This window comes from Patagioenas fasciata, chromosome 10, assembly GCF_037038585.1.
Source record: "Patagioenas fasciata isolate bPatFas1 chromosome 10, bPatFas1.hap1, whole genome shotgun sequence".
Taxonomy (NCBI): domain Eukaryota; kingdom Metazoa; phylum Chordata; class Aves; order Columbiformes; family Columbidae; genus Patagioenas; species Patagioenas fasciata.
Window position 1 is genome coordinate 7,416,223 of NC_092529.1, and position 14,855 is coordinate 7,431,077.

Below are 14,855 nucleotides of genomic sequence, written 5' to 3' on the forward strand. Positions count from 1 at the left end.
CACAACTCATTCAATGGTATATTATGCATTTCAGGTTCCCCTGTGCATCCAATCAGTGACAGAATTTCACCTCTGATTTTAAGGAAGCTGTCATAATTATTCAAACAAAACACAGAGCCTTGTTCTAAATTGAATACAGATTATTTTAGTTGGCTGTTCTAGAAGTAGAAATATTTTGTGGCAGCAACAGTGACATCAGGTAGCTGAGACTCAATTGATCCTATAATAAAATAAGTGGAAGCAGCATTGTTTTGTGATGCCTATCCTCCACAGGGAACAATCACCAAGTAAGTTTTCCTGTTGAGAATAAGGACCCTTCCCCAGAAAATGTCATGGTGGCCCAGCTGCCATCCAGTCAACATTTTACACTTCTCATAACAGTGTCTAAATGTACAGCACTGCATCATCTACTCCTGTAAATGAACAACGGTGCAGCCATTAATTTTTGCAAAGATGCCCTGGTTTTCTCATTGACACCTCCAGCCTCCCCTCCAGCTCCCCGATTCCCACAAGAGCTTCCTGCTGGAAAAGCCACACTCAACTCCTGGCAGCTGTGTGTAAATCCTCCATCTCGAAGGCAGGAATATCACAGAGAAAAACTGCTGTACCACTGACATTTATAGCTAGGACTACAGAATAAATCTCGATACAAACATTTACAGAAGATAACTACACAATTACTTCACATAAACATAGCAAATGCCCTTAAAAAAACCACAAATAAGTAAACAAAGCAGTGTGATCTTGACTAGCCCAGCCCATAAGTAAAGACAACTGGATGTAGTGAATCTGCAGATAGACTCACAATGTGTTTCTCATGGAAACCCACTCAACATAATAATCGATAATATATCAGAATGTATGGCACCCATGTAAGTCTTCCTACACAAGCCATTTTCTCTTGAAGTGCATGAATACAGCGTTGATTAATAAAACTCTCTGGAGACAGCCATACATTTTGCTTTCAGACAGGAGACAGGCTGACACACATGTCAGATGCCAAGTGTAATAATCACCTGTGTTCCTCATTCTGACCCAACGTTAGTTCTTAAGCAACAATTCTTTAAGGGTTTGTTGTTCGCTTTTGTTTGGTTTTAAATGGCTACAGCATTGCTCAACTCCCAATCTTTTGCTTGCTTACACTCCTAATCCAGAAGGAAGCAGGAAATGGTGGCAAGTCTGAGGTACTGCAATTTGAGGTTGTCACCTGCTGCTATTCCACGCTCTTCCCTCAGATCCAGCTTCTTCAACGGGCCCTGGGCCAAATCCCATACCTTCTGGGTAAAGCCAGATTACTTAGAGCAGACCCGCTTGTTGCCATCCAGCCAAAAAGCAGCAGACCAAGTGGAATAAAATGGTGCATGAAGGACAAAAAATGCCCATGGTCATGTTCCTTGGCCATTCTTTAATTCCAAAGGGTCCAAGCAGGAGCAATGACTCTTGCAGCACCAAGCAGCAATCATTTCAGCACATTTCTTCCACTGATGCCAAAAGTCTCCTACGTGCAGCCAGCCAGGAACTTGGGCCTTGAGAGTTTGCATCTGCTTTCCAACGAGGACACCAGAGGATAATGCCAGATTTTTTCATTGTGGCCATTCCTTTGCAGTGTTCATTATTTACACACCTTTCTGTCCACAAGGGTACAAATGATATATCTTTGCACAAGTACAGCTATTTTTCACCATTCTGCGCTTCAACAATAGGAGTGCATTTGCAAACATCTTAGCTGGCCTCAATCTGTGCACCTTTGTCACCCCCAAGGAAGAAAACTGCCCATAAATCTGCGCACTTTTTCTGTTTTACTATAAGTTTATCAGTGTTACCCATCAATGTGATTTTTTTTACTGTCTTCATGGAGCAAGGAAGTAGCTAATCTTGATGGTAAATATATGAATCTGATTAATCCCCACAAGCTGCAATAGCTTTTGAGGGTGTCTGAATACAATGCTTTTCAAGACAACATCTATGTAACCTCTATAGAAGAAAGTTTATTTCCCTGTCCCTCCATCTCACCTGTAACATCAGCACATCTACGAAGGAAAAGAATTCATTTATAGCCACAGAACACATGGTTTTTAACTACCATGTACATGGACATTCACATATGTAGCTGTCATATTTAAGCACCTCTCAGCAATTCTTTAACCACTTGAAGCAAATCACCAAGTTCACAGTTCTGCCCTTCAATGCAATTCTGTTGTGATTTTGTACAACTTCAAAAATAGTGGCAAAAGGAAAATATAGTAGTCTCATGAAAGAAAACCAGTATCTCACAGGATTCACTTAGAAAGCGTTTGTTCCTCAGAAATAAAATAGCTTTTGTGTTACTCAGAAGAAAAGGCAGCAAGTTCTTATATAAAGAACAAAAGAACAAACTAAATAGGGTTGCCTGTCTAATACTGTCAGTGCTGGCACAGATGTGATCTGCAAATAATAGTGTGGGGTTTTTAAATAGACTTCAAAAAATTATCTAGGAAATTTGTGGAGTTTTTCAAGGGTTTTCAAGTTTTTCATCTGAGCATCCCTCAAGCCCATATTTGTCCATTACTAAATTGCTTTGGCCAAGATATACATATTCTTTTCAAATAAAAAATTCTTTGATAATTCTCATTTAAACCTTCCCCACCTCCAAGAGTTTGCCTTCTTAATTAATCATTTACTTTTATGTAATCTGCATAAAGACGGACAGAAGTGGAATATAATGCTGAAGCTCAATTTTCAATATTAAAAAATATAAATCTATAATAAATACATTCTACCTGGCACAGTTCAGTTCCCTTTTATGGGAGGAATTACACTGAGACAAATCAAAGTGTTCCATGGCATCTCTAAATTGCTTTTGAACATTGTCCTTGGGCACCTCCAATTCTTTGTTATTTATATCAAATGCAACTTCCATTGAGACTACACTAGTGGTATGTCATCAGTCTGTAAATCCATCAAGTCCCTTGGAGAGCCCTGGCAACAGCTTTTGTAAATCTAGTGCTTCCTTGGAAACTCTCGTTGTGTAAAATCAAAATCATTTTTATGCTCAGTGGAAATTGATATACTCAGAGTAGCTGAATGCAAATGTGAGAAAACAATCTTCCTCACAGTCCTCCGAGTGTCGCTATGAAGTAGAACCATCAATCTCTTTTTTCAGCCAGCCATGAAGATGAAATTCTATCACATGCATCTATGTATTGTCAAGTATTACTGCTTCTTATTGAAGGCTTAAAGGCTGCTATGAGCATTTGAAGAGGGAGTTCTGAAAGATAAACAACAGACAGACTCCATTTGCTTGTATTCGAAAAACCAGCAAAGCCCTTCCTCTGTTCCTCAGAGGACCCGAGTGCCAGGGCCAGATTCTCAACTAGTAAAAAAATACTGTTGATCCACTCGAGTCACTGACCTTTCCAAGAGAAGCATTTGGCTTGCTTTCCTGCTGCTTTCTTCAGAAATAGTCATTCATATTCCCTCCCAACTATACCTGCTGATTGCTGGAACACTATAATATTCAATTCAGCAACCATCTTACATGCCAGAGTTTTCGTGGGTTTGGGTGATTTTGGCAGGATAGGGGAGAGGATGGCAGCTGCATTTCTTATCACACCTGCACGCCCAAAATCTATTCAGCTACAGGGTGTTAATCGTTACTTTATAATCACTTAGTTCCCACAGCTTTAGCCCAGTAAAAAAAAAAAAAAAAAAAAAGGTAGATTTATAGAATGTTGTACACTAGATGTTACACAAGACCTTAACAATCACCAGCAGTTTTCAGTTCGGTGGAGTTCTACCAAGAAAAATCACCTAAGGGATAACAAGAAAGTTGATACATTTGGTAACCTATATGGTTTTCCACAGAATGACAGCAGCAGATTCCCCATCACATGTTTGTTATTCAGTCCCTCAAACTCTTCAACTTACATATTTTCTGAGCAAGTAAAGATACCATTATATAAACACAGTCCCTGCCTTTGTCAAATACAGCACCATTTGGACACTGAATATTCCTGAGGGTAATGCAATAGACTTAGAGACATGAACACTGTAAAACACCACAAAGAATGAGCCTATTCACAGGTGTTTTTCATGGGCACTTTGAGCTATGCTGCTGTATGTATTTACAGACATTCATACATATGCCCGTACTTAAAAGCTGAGTATTTCTTGAAAAGCATTACAGTACCACGACAGTCCAAGGACAAACAAGTGACAGTCAGTAACTGTGCCACAGCTCCATGTTCATTCAGAGCCATATTATCACCTTGTTAGGGTAACAAGCCATTTCCAGCTGGGTGCACAGTGTGGGCCAAAACAAGTCACAGCTGACATCCAGTTTCAGTCTGTTCACTTTTATCCTTACTGAAGCACTTTCTAATCCAAGTAATCGTCTCAAACATCATCAAGTGACAGCGGGAGCAAAACTGACAGTAGAAAAATATAAGAACTGTAGAGTATATGCACAGATACACATATATACACACACACAAACAGAGAAGGGGGGTGTGTGCATTTATATGGATGGCTGACACGAGAGTCAGGCAGTCCTACTACTAGCTAAGGTAATGTCTAATGTCCAAATTCACTATTTAGTTGGTTTACTAAATTGAACATACATTTTGTTTCAGAAAAAGACTAAGGATTTCACCCAGGATTATTACATGTTCCCAGAAAATCTCAAAGGGTTACAAAAGAAATTACAAACTAATGGCTTTAATTAAACATACCAGAGTGCAGTGCCATTAGCACCCTTCTATGTTGAAGTGGTCTAAAATGTAACTCTCTATAGATTACAAAGTAGGTGTCTTGGTTATAAACAGGCATCTAAGATGCCATCTCAGTTTATCTTGGCTGCACAAAACAAACCAACCCAGAACTCCAGAGAAGCTGATCCTGTACAATCAATATTTTGAATTGGCAATAAAACTAGGTACTCTGCTGGGATTTAAAGCAGGAACTGTAGTCAAGAAAAAACAGAAATAGTAGTAAAGAATAACCTCAATGGATATCTGAGCACCACATTTGAGATTACCCACACTGATGAACAAAGCCATACAACCCAGCAAATAATGTCCAAAGGGCACAACAGTCTAGCATTTCTAAATGTGTCCTCTCAGACATGTTTCTGACAAATAATATCCCACATATATTTTAAGTTGCCCATCTCTCCCTCTTACTAGAGCAGACCCAGAAAACATCACTAACTCCCAGTTCCTACAGTTCTGATGGTTTTAAAGTAGATTCAAACAACACCCAGAGATTGAAACAGCATGAGGCAGGTAGGAAACAATATAAACCATCTCCAAAAACCTTGTAAAATCTATAATTACACAGTATCTTCTCTATCAGGTTTGCCAGGAATTACAAATAAATAAATAAATAAAAGCAGAGACCTTCCAGTAAGTCTCACGTGTCAACGGCATGTTTTTGTTTTAACTTTTTTTATTGTTATTTTCAATAGCTGCCAGAAATTTGTGTTCTGACACAGACTCCTCATAATGAAAACATTTGGGAAAACAGATCTAAAAAAAAAATGTAAAGACTATGTATCCCCACACACAACTTGGGAAAAGGAGAGTGGCGGTTTGATTCAGTAACATTAGGAACTAAGGAAACCATGACTTTGACCATTAGAGGGAGGACAAGCAGCCAAGTGCCACTAGTCCTGCTGAAGGCAAGCAAGAGTTCCCGGCATCGCCCTTCCCAGGCAGAGGAGGGGGTAGCACTAGAACAGTTTTAATTTGCATTATCTCATCTGCACAACCATCCAGAGCAATAGCAGACACAACTGCTTTTCACTGAGGAATGAACATGGCCTAGAGATCTCTGAGTCAAAGAAGCAGGATCCTGAAGCAGAACATGAGATTCTGCTGAGATCACATCCCAGGGCTGCCTTGCAGGGAAGCAGTACTTCACTCAGTAAATCACCGACAGACCTTTGCCGCTCTGTGCTGGTGACAATTCAGGCTATGGGGACAATTACTAGAGTTTCTCTGTTGTTACTTCAGGACCCTGAAATCTTGGTTTGCAGAATTATAGCCAAACCAGTCCTGCTTCATTAATTTTTTTTAAGGAAGATTGCAGATTATTTTATCAGCCCACTAGTACTACACTAACCTGGTAGACACTGCCACTCTGAAAGGTCTAATTTTCATAAATTGAAAGAAAAAAGAAGCTCCAACCTCATTCACACAGAATTCCTCCAAATTAAAACCAGCATACTTTACCTTCCCACAGCTTGGTGAAATGACCATTACTGCACCCGTCATCTTGGCTGTTAGTGAGACTGATATTTCTTAATCACAACATTTTCAACAGCTACACCACTAACTAGATTAGCTCTTGACAAGCTGGAACAAAAATGAACTTTTCAGCAGCATACCAACAGGAGCAATGAAGTACGCTGGGGAACTGTGATACTTTGTAGGTGCCAGGTGACAAGCAACCATACAAAATCTTATATAGGTGAAAGTTAAGTTTCCTAAGGCCTTCTATTGTCCTTTTAGCTCAGGGCACTCACCCATAGTGTCTCAGTTCCATTACTTCATTAACTCAGATTTAATACAAAAGTTAGGACACTGTCAACTCGACAAGCAAAGGCTGTGAACCTAGCAATCCTCTCAAGTGGTTCTGACCCTTTCTTCTCCTCTCACACACACCAAAAAAAATCAACTTTTTTTTTCAAATTAGCAAAGTCTCTCTGGATTTAGTCCAGCTGATAAGCTTCTCTCATTTGCTAGGTAGAACACACAGCACAAAATTTCTAAAGAATTCAAGCAAACTTGCAATCAATATGCAGCGCAGATCTCTGCACTACAGCAGTTACATTATCTTGTGTGGCACATGCACTGTTCCCATGGCAACCAGCATCCTTCATCCAACTCCATTATTACAGCTATTTGAGGCTTTCAGAATCTCTGGTGTCCAAGCCCTGGCTCAGTGCTACTTTGTGCTAATAAGCCTCAAGAACAGATAGAAGAAGAAGAAAATACAGCAAACTCTGTTTTGCTAATCTATAAGCAACACTGAAAGCAAAAAGTGGCAAGGGAAATACAATTCAATCAGCTAAGAGGAAGCAACTCTTATGTAACTGTCTTCATTAAGCGAGACAAACACAGAGCAAACTCACTACAACCTTTTAATTCCAGAAAAATTAACAGTCAGCTCAGTAAGCTTGTTGACGCAGAATGGCTTTGTAATAGGTATGAGGTACAGTAAGATTTTTTTGTCTCATCTATTACAATATTAATCACTGATATCAAATATATCTTTTTTAAAAAAAGGACAGTTCATAACTCTGTGTAGAACAGTTCAGGAAATAATTTGATTTTGACCTTTTTGTGATGTCCAATATTAAAGTTTTAAAGGGCTATTATCAAAATCTATAATCTTTATAGTATAATCTATATTTGGTTTATATAAGTTGTCCCTAGACACTTTAAGTAAGCTTTCTCTATCAATAATACCACTTTTTCTGGCATTTAAGCATTTTCACATCAAAGCATTACAGCAACCTCATTATGCTTTGCACAGCTTAATACAAAGTTTCTCTTAGTCACCAACCAGGGAATTTCAGGCAGAAAATAAATAACCTAATTTATTAAAGCGACCCTTGACAAATCATCCCTAAGTTTTTATCCCTGTGAAATACACATGGGTCAGTAGGAACAGAAATGCTTTGAAGTTGGAGGGTTTGAAGGCTTCTAAAAAAAAGGCGGCACTATACTCAAAAACGCCCTTACGATGCACTGCTGAATCCCTCTGATCTTGAACTACACTTCAGTTTAATTGCGGTCAGCACCTGTTAAAAAATAACAGTATTTCTGTAAGGGTCTTCAACACCATCTATCCTCAGCTACATTGGCCACATACAGCGTCAGATCAGGTGCATCCACTGCTGTTGAAGGAAACAAGGTGAAAGCAAGGTCAGTGTCTGGAACAGACCTATCAGGGAGATGAATTAAGGCAGCTGGTGCCACTCTCACAACACCCCTTACATCCACAGAGCATCCCAGCACTGAGATCAACAAAGCCCAGTTTTCCATGGGCTCTACAAGCAGCTGGAACAGCAGCTCTCCTGAAGCTCACTGGAATCCTCCTCCCTTCCACTCCTGCCAAAACAAACATCCTGTCCCAAACCAGAGCCCCAGAGTATCCCTGGCAGGTTCTGTTCTTTCCAGCTGAAGAGCAGTTCAGGGACAGTGACTGACGTTACACTTGAAGAATGATTGTCAAGCATTAGTGTTTAACATTTCAATATCAGATTCTACAGAAAATAAGATCTAGACTTTCACTACTTGTAAATGAACATGCTAAGCATTAAGTAAATTTAAATACAACATGACTTGTTCACAGCTTCTGTTATTATTGTGTGTGCAGGGTGCTGTTTGCAACGAGAAAGCCGCCTGACCTGCCGCTGCCGTCACCTCGTTGTTGTGCAGCGAGCAGGTGTAACCCAATGTCTTCTTAGCTCTATGCCTGGTATCAGTCTCCAGGCTGATGCTGCTTGGCCAAAGAGCTGAATTCATTTCAGGAAAGTGAAGAAAGCACAATTGCTATCTGAGAATTTAACTTCCATAAGGTTTAAGGGTCTTTACATTTGAGGCTGAAGCCATGTTGCTTTTCAGCTCTGGGACAGATTCTGAATTCTGCTCATGTTTGACAGCTAGAGAAATCAATGGAATTAAATTAATTTGTGTCATTTAAGCCCACAAAGAAGCTTAACATATTTAATCATATAGCTTTCTCCCATTACACAGTTTGCAAGAGGAAAAGATATGGAATTTTCCATCCACACCTTCCCTTTGGAACCTGCATAACAAGTTTGCACAACTCTCATTTTCTTGCTCATGAGATCAAAAAACTGTTTTCAGAGAAGATATGTGAGAGATGGTCCGGAAATGCCTAAACTACTCCTCCTTTTTTGTGCTTCACCTCAGCAATGGCCACTTACTTTCAGCTCAAATGCAGATTCTGCATCAGCCTCCTGTACGTGACCAGCAAGGGATCCTAAGATGGGACTGGCAGGTGAAGCAAAGCAGCAGACACAGCTGAGGGACGTGACATTGTGTTACCTTGAAACCCATCTGCTAAACTAGACAGGATCTGTCACACAAGAGCAGCAAGATCCTTGAGGAACGGTATTTTTTCAGAAATGCTAAAATCCTGTTCAAATAATCCCAGCTAATTTTAATTTCGGAAGGTTAGATAGTACTCAGAAATTTCTCTAATTGCATATTCCTCAGAATAGACTCCTCTGGTTGCTCTGTAATCAAATCATCATTAAAGCATCTGTGTCATTTTATCTGTCCCTTCCTGCTATTTGTAGCATCTACAGAAGGCAACAAAGATGCAGCATGCAAAATTTCCAGCATCAAGGCTCATCATCAGAGCAATAATAGGGATTTGTGCTAGTGTGACTGTCTGAGTGTCTCCTTAGGCTTTCATTAGCCTTTAAAAACAATTGAGGAAGAGCAGAATACTAAACAGTGCCCCCCTTGTTGTATCCACAACTGGAGGCCATGTTTTATTCCTGTGATACTTGTTTTTAAACAGCTGCCTCATAACATCTCAGTTTCACTGAGAAAACAGACATCTTAGCCTGAAATTAAGATATGTTACATAGCAATATCACCTCGATAGAGAAAAACATTTTCTCTTTCAGCACTGTATCAGTTCTCAGAATGAATCTCCACTACATTTCAGCCAGAGGAGGGAAAAAAAAGGCAACAAGCAAACCAATTCCCCTGAGCTGCATCACACAAGCCCCAAATTAGCTAATTTTAGGGTTCAGACTAGCTAAGAGTTGGTGGTACGTGCCCTTTACCTTCAAGTACATATAAGTCACAGTTCAGAAGCAAGGCAATTTTGCATGAACTGTGCAAATTCTCCCCCTCCCCTCCAACTCAGAAGTGATGAAAAAGCCAAACAAACTTCTCTGGGTAAACACTTTGCATCTTGAGCTTAGTTTTATCCATTTTTCTTCAAAAGGGGGATGGGGGGAAATCAGAATTTCTTGCACAAGCAGAATTCAAGATCAGACTGGGAATACTTACGTATGAATCTTTAGTTTGTATTGAATGCAATACACTGAAAACTGAAAGCATATATTTTTCAGAAATGAAATTGTGATTTATTTATTCACCACTGACATGACTTCTTCTGCCCTAGATTTTAATCTTGTTACACGATTTTGTAAAGTTAACCTCAACTGATTGATGAGCATATAAATACAACTGGTATCAAAACTACTGACTTTATGCTGTATGCCTTCCATTGTAACTTCATTCTAATTAAACAGTAGAAGTTATTTTATACTAAAAAGAGTCAATTTACACAAAGATTATTCTAAGACAGTGCCTCAGACTAAAATCAGCATTAAGTTTGCTAACAACATATCACATATTTTAAAATATGAAGATCAAAACTAGAACAAAATGAAAACTTTCCAGCTTCACAAACCACTCTATTAATAGCTTCTATTTTTGGATGACGAATTATTTCAGAAATTATTTTGAATGGAAAAGTGATTTGGGAATAATTGATACCTAAATATGCTTAATTTGAGTCTTAAAGAGATGATTTTTTCATATTTAGTAGATAAGCACCATGTAAGGCCTGCATCTGGATTTGATTTCTTTTAGGGTTTTTTGGTTGTTGGTGGTTTTATTGTTGTTTTGGTTTTTACACAGACAAGAGTAGCACATTAGAATTCCTACAGAGTAAGACAAACACAAGACTCCTGAGAGCCCAGAGCAATGACTCAAAGCATCAATTACAGCTGAAGTCAAAAGACTCCTTACGCCCTGTGGGTTCCCACAGGGTTCGTTATCAGCAGGGCTGTCATTAACCCAATACAAAGCAGAACTACGTTAAGAGAGTGCCATTTTCTGCCCATTTCAGTCTGATCGGAGTAGCAGCATGGAAACCTCAGAATGCTGATGGAAATGGTTTGGGTCTGTTTCCTTGGAGAAAAGCCAAAGCATGACCTCTCATGCTGATTTTGTTCCAGTACAGCTGCCAGCAGCATCTAGTCCTTGGTTTGCAGATGACATCAGCTCTGTTGGGGACATGGTCAGTGTATTGCGTGCTCACAAGCTTGCATGTTGGCCAGATCTCAAACAATTAAAATTATTGCAAAATACATTTGTGCTTTTTTTTTTTTTTAAAGGGGATTCTTGGAGAGTAAAAATTTCATGTTACATTGTGTGGCTTCCCTTCTTCAAATTCCTTCGCAACAAAAAGGAGGGTAGAACATCTACAAAAATACCTTTTTAAATTATATTACTTTCTGGTATATAAGGGACCAAATCCTCCCTGCATTCTGTAAATAGTGCTCTTTATGCAGCTGGCAGATTTTTTTCATCAGTAAAGGAGATCCAGGTGTAGATAATTTGCTTATAAGGTTACCTTCCAATCTGACTAAAAAAAAAAAAAACACATTTCAAATATCCAATTGCTAGTGTTGCCCTTACAAAATGCTCACACAGGAGGTGTGAGAAAGTCTCAGGCTTTATACATGCTATTTTCCCCTTAAAAATCTAAATTAAAAAAGGTAAATCAAATAATCCACTTGGTATCTGCATCCTACTCTGACACAGAGTTTATGACAAAAGCCAAAGTTGGGACTGAAGCACTGGCTGTCCTCACCCTCACAGCCCAAGGACGTGTTGCCGGAACTGCACAACAAAAGGTCTCAGTCGCTACAAGTTCTGAAGAGTATCAATTGTGGGGTTTTTTTTTAAGCCAGATATCAGATAATTCACCTGTGACCTGAACATAGCTTAGTCTTGCAGTAGATATAAGAAATGCAATATTTAGGTTTTTGTTATTGCTGTTCATACAACAGAAGACTTTGTTGCCTGGTGCGTTGTTTTACTGAGCCACTGCAACAAGTGATCTTCTCTTTTAAGTGAGACCTGTCAGGACTGTCAAGTGTTCACGGTCTTTGTCTATCTGGCCACATCTGCACTGCCTTTGCCTGTTCAACGAGATCAGGACTGCAGCACCAACCTCCCGTTCCAAGCACTCGGAATGCCTTGGAGGTGCACTGCTTTCTGCGGTTTACGTAACCAAGTGTGTCACCATATTAAAAGCACAACCATGCAAATGTCACAGATGACCGTCTAAGATGCAGTTGAAAGGCACAGATATATCCCCAAGTCCAAATTCATTTTTCGTTTCCAACATTCAAGGCAAGCATGAGTTAGAAGAAATCATGGTAAGAAGAAAATTCTAAGATAACTTGAAAAGAAATTGTCAGCAAGGATTCTCTTCAGAGATGATTTTTTTTTTCTTTCCAAATCACTTGTTCGTAGTTGAGTCATCCCAAAAAGCATCTTAAGCTTGTGGAAATTTGTCACTGCATATAGGGTGATGAATGTAGAATTCTTACAGATTATTTAGAAATTTCCTTTTTGCACCCATGGCTTGGATTGCACTTACATGGTGAATAGATTCAAATGTACAATCAAAAACCTCTTCCCCCACCACCTTCCTACTTTGCTTGTTCCCAGTCCTCAGGTTCAGTTACAACTCTGTTATACTTAATAGTGCCATCAATACTGCAGTAGTTTAGCAATAATAGAAGCGTCACATCAGCAGTCAGTATCTTCCGTAAATACTCCTCCACGCTAACAAATAATTGTTCACTTTTGAAACGCCTGTTAGCAGCCCACAATATTAATGGATCAGGTGAGACTGGTGCACACAGCCTCTAAATGTTGTAATAGACAGACTCGGCTTTTAACTTTACCAAATGAAACTACATGTTCAATAAGGCAGACATGGAAATCGCTTCTTTTCTCCCTTTCCACACGCATAAGAAATAGCAAGACTCACACACATAAAATACACGCAGCCCTGTCTAGAGTATTTCAAACTCACTGGCTATAAAGAAATTCAGGACCAAAGAAATCCAGGGTCAAAAAAATAACTATTTATCATGAAAATAACTGTGTAAAAATTATGCAGACCCATGCTCATATAAACACACACATGGTAAAAATAAACTGTAAAAACAAGCAGTCCATGCTGATCATCACTTCTACCTTGAACCTCAGAAGAAATTTTTAAAAACTGGCAATTTCTTGCACATTCTATAAAATCTAAAGACTTGGAACTCTCTTACAAGGAGTTCCCTATGATGCCAGTGTTGATATTAAAATGTTTCAAACTCATCAACGGCTAAATTATGCTACCTAGATAGGAATAAAATAAATAAATAAATAAATAAATAGAGCTGTCAATTCTTAACACAGTAATTTCTGACAGATTTCATCCATTTACCATTAGGACTGAAAGTTATTTTGGCAACTGAAGGAAGATACCAGCTTGTGTTTTCTCTGTTCTCCTTGCTTCACCTAAAGTAAGCAGATTCCCACACATTAAGTGACTTAATCCTCCACAATGCTGAAGCTCCACACACCCAATTAAAGTCAATTTGAATAGCTCAAGCTGAGTGTCTTTGAAATTCAAGTCACTTTCCCACCTGCACACGAATTTAATAACTCCAAGTTTTAAGTCACTCCCCTTCACGTCTAGATCTCCACATTTAAAACATAAGCTGCCAAATTCGTCAGATTTTGAAGAGATCAGGATCAGCCACTGTCCCTTTAATGTTCCACTTCGTCTCCAAAAGAAAGGACTTTTTACTAGAGCTCAGTGTGATTCACTGGAATTTGCCAGGCAGGTCAGGAAATCCCCTGAAGCAGAGGAAGAATATTAAAGAGATGGGACATGTATATCAAATCTCATTACTCTTCTCTTATGAGAATCAATCAAGTGAAAGGACGTGATGATGTCATTATGACATCATTTACTTTGGGATTAGAAATTCATAGCTACTTAGCAACCAAAGCTGTCCAATACAGAAGAGACCCAGTGGGAGATGTTATCATCTGACCCATTTACTATAGGAGAAATATTTGTCAATTCTTCTTTCGACACTTCATGAATCATCCAATAACTTAAGAACCCTGTTGTTTCAAGTACAGAATATTATAAATAAAACATTTTCTCTGAACATTTTTTGTTAGTATCCACATACATTCTTTTTACCACATAGCGTCTAATACCCATATTGCCTCACAGTCATCTTCCTTTTCACCTTCTCATAAATCGGAACCTTAAACACACACACACAAAAAATAAAACTCGTGCTAAACGTACTCTATTATTTTAAGAACTATAATCTCCATCAGAAACTCAAACCCTCTATAGTCAAGGAAGTCTAATATAATTGAATAAGAATGCAAGCTTTGAAAGCATGTTTATTTCGATAAACTAAACTGAAAACATGTAGCATCTGTCAGAAATTTCAACGAAAATAAAAAGTAGAAAGCTTTGTGCATGAAAAAAGAATTGGTCACGCTACTTCTGTGGCTATTTCTGGGACCTGAAAATGGTTTGATGCCCGGAATCTATGCCTGACCTGATTTTCTTCAAAGTTCACTCATCTCTGTTGAAAATATAGTTTAAACGAGTTCTAAAGCAACTGAGCAAAGATAATACGTGAACTGAAATCACAACTGAATCTTCAAATCCATTATCAACAAGCTAGAAACAGAGCACTGGATTGACACTTGACGTTTTCAAATCCAAGCTCTGCTACAGACCAGCACAGCATCGGAACGCATTTAATATTAAACGAAATAAAATAAAACACTGCACCTCCTGGAAGTAACTTTTATTAGGGTAGGGCTGTTCGGGATTTCCATGTCAAGGACAGCCGAGGGGCGCCGGGCAGGACCCGCAGACCCCGCACTCCGTTCACAGATCCCCGTGTCCCGCTGAACACACACACGGACGGCCGAGGGCTGAACGGGTCTCGGCACCGCCTGCCCGAGCGCTTAAAGAAACGACGCGGAGCCCGC

At 39.2% G+C, this 14,855-nt stretch overlaps 1 protein-coding gene across 2 annotated transcripts in view; it reads right to left on the minus strand.

The window, feature by feature from the left end:
• Nucleotides 1-14,855, minus strand: part of SLC6A1 (solute carrier family 6 member 1) — a 61,954-nt gene that overhangs the window by 46,604 nt on the left and 495 nt on the right. The window lies entirely within an intron of this gene.